This window comes from Euphorbia lathyris, chromosome 8 (genome assembly GCF_963576675.1).
Source record: "Euphorbia lathyris chromosome 8, ddEupLath1.1, whole genome shotgun sequence".
Classification (NCBI taxonomy): Eukaryota; Viridiplantae; Streptophyta; class Magnoliopsida; order Malpighiales; family Euphorbiaceae; genus Euphorbia; species Euphorbia lathyris.
This window is the reverse complement of record NC_088917.1, coordinates 25,379,039-25,381,989: the sequence shown is the minus strand read 5'-3', so window position 1 is coordinate 25,381,989 and position 2,951 is coordinate 25,379,039. Positions and strand designations below refer to the sequence as shown.

Here is a 2,951-nt window from a genome sequence, read left to right as displayed (position 1 = left end):
ACATACTTATTCAAACTTTTGTAATTTATTAATTTTAATTTACTAACATATTTATTTTTCAAATTCTGTTTTGAAGGTAGTTTCAGTTCGTGCAAGATGTCAAGTTCATGCGCAGTTCTCGAAGTTCAGGCATTGCACCAGACCCTATAGACCCAGAAATTGAAAAAACCATTAAAAAGAACAAGAAAAATAAAAATAAAACTCCATTAAAAACAAGAAATACTGAGTCTGATAATATGGCAGACCCATCAACACTTATGGATTACGCTAGGCCAGGGGTGGCCGGTGTAACCAATAGTATCGTTAGACCCAGAATCACCGCAAACCAATTTGAAATTAAGCCAGGATTGCTTAATATGTTGCAAAATAATGTAACATTTTATGGGTTACCTAACGAAAATCCTAACACCCATTTGACAAATTTCCTTGAAATTTGTGACACTTTTAAAATACCCGATGTGACTGCCAAAGCAATCAAACTTCACCTTTTTCCTTTCACTTTGAAGGACAGAGCCAAAGAATGGTTAACTTCGATGCCAGACGCAACATTTGCAACTTGGGAACAATTAGCCCAAGCATTTTTATCGAAATATTTTCCTTTAGCAAAAACCGCAAGTCATAAAAGAGTTAACATCTTTTTCTCAGAATAATAATGAAACTCTTTATGAAACTTGGGAACGTTTTAAAAAACTTCAACATTTATGCCCACACCACCAATTGCCCGCTGAACTTTTAATGCAAACATTTTATAATGGATTAAATCCTACAACTAGAGGTTCATTAGATGCTATGTCGGGAGGGCTATTCATGAAGAAGACATCAGCCCAAGCAAGAGAACTTTTGGAGGAAATGGCAATCAACAGCAGTATGTGGCCCGCGGAACGTGGACATATACCAGTGGCGAAACCATCATCCTCAACCACATCATCGGTTAAAGGTATAATAAATCTTGATCCAATTGCGATGTTACAAGCCCAATTTTCTGCCTTGTCACACAAAATTGATAGGTTTATGGCAGCATGCGATTGTAACGGTAATCCAATCCAAACGGATGTGGATTATGAAGGTATGAGCGAGATTGAACAGGTAAATTTTGTCCAAGGGCAAAACCAAACCAATAACCCTTATTCTAATACTTATAATCCTGGATGGAGAAATCATCCTAACTTTAACTGGAAAGATAATAATAATAATAATGTAAATGCTAATCAAAATCGTACCAATAATTATCAAAATCAATCAAGAGATACGATTAGCACTTTATCTTCTAAAATCGACAAATTTATAGATGCTATGAGTGGAAAAGTAAGTAATCACGACGATGGTTTTAAACGGATCGAGAATAAATTTGATCAACTTATTAAAAACCATTCATCTAGCATCCATAATTTGGAGGTTCAAATTGGACAAATTGCTAAATCAATTCCATCCCGAAAAGAGGGAAGTCTACCCAGCCATACGGAAGAAAATCCGAAAGAGCATGTAAAGGCTATCACTCTTCGTTCAGGGAAAAATTACTTAGGTCCGGAAATGCCCGGAGATCCAACTTTACCAGGAACTGATTTACCAAAATCCAAAGAAGATACATCCAACACAAAAAGTTCACCAATTGACTCAAGTACAAAAACTTTTGTACCCAAACCACCTTTTCCGCACAAAGTCCGAAATAAGGACTATGACAAACAACTTTTAACATTTCTGGATAAATTTAAAAATTTGCACATTAATTTGACGTTTATGGATGCAATTACGCAAATTCCTAATTATGGCAAGTTCTTAAAGGATTTAATTTCAAAGAAAATTTGTTGGGAAGGAATTTCATCCATTTCATTAACTGAAGACTGTAGTTCGATAGTGTCAAGCAATGTGCCCACTAAACTCAAAGATCCCGGATGTTTTACTATTCCGTGTAAATTGGGAGATATTGAATTTCCAAGTTGTCTTTGTGATCTAGGAGCAAGTATCAACTTAATGTCGTTGTCTATTTTTAACAAGTTAGGTTTAGAAGAAGATATCAAACGTACCAATATGGTTTTGCAATTAGCGGATCAAACCACTAAAAGACCATATGGTATAATTGAGGATGTTTTAGTTAAAGTTGACAAATTTATTTTTCCTACCAATTTCGTTATATTAGATTTTGCATATGACGTTAATTGTCCACTAATATTTGGTAGACCGTTTATGAACACGAGACGTGCTCTAGTTGATGTGTCGGAAGGGAAAGTAGTTTTAAGGATAGGAGAAGATAAGATCGAGTTTGATATGAACAAAGTGATGAAATATCCTATGGAGGAATTCGCTTTTATGAAACTTGACTTAGTTGAAGAATGTGTCAATGAAATTATTCAAAAAGAAGAAGCAATAGAACCTATAATGGGAGAAGAATTAGAAGATAAGGTTCCAGAACCTTTGATTCGAGAAGATGGACCAGTTCCGCCTTCAATTGTAATACCCCCTAAATTAGAACTTAAAGAGTTACCAAACCATTTGAGGTACGCTTTCTTAGGAGAAGGCGATTCTCTACCTATAATTATCTCTAACAAGTTAACAAAATTTCAAGAAGAAAAATTGAAAGAAGTTGTTAGAAATAGGATAGGAAGTATGGGATGGCAAATTTCAGACTTAAAAGGAATTAATCCTGGTATTGTAATGCACAGAATTCACTTAGAAGAAGATAAGCCACCTAAAGCGAATAGGCAAATACGCTTAAATCCGAACATGAAAGAAGTAGTAAAAAATGAGATTACTAAACTTTTAGACAATGGAATCATTTATCCTATCTCGGATAGTGAATGGGTTAGTCTGATCCATTGTGTACCGAAAAAGGGAGGCATAACTGTTGTAAGGAATGACGAAGGTGAACTAATACCTACGCGAACCACCACCGGTTGGAGGGTTTGTATAGATTATAGGAACCTATACAAAGCAACCAGGAAAGATCATTTTCC

General features: G+C 35.2%; 1 non-coding gene across 1 annotated transcript; it reads right to left on the bottom strand.

Moving 5' to 3' along the window:
• Positions 1 to 614: 614 nt before the first annotated feature.
• On the bottom strand, positions 615 to 719 carry LOC136204285 (small nucleolar RNA R71). The gene has a single exon (XR_010675132.1). It is a non-coding gene; the product is annotated as a small nucleolar RNA R71 (small nucleolar RNA).
• Between the last annotated feature and the right edge of the window lie 2,232 nt (positions 720 to 2,951).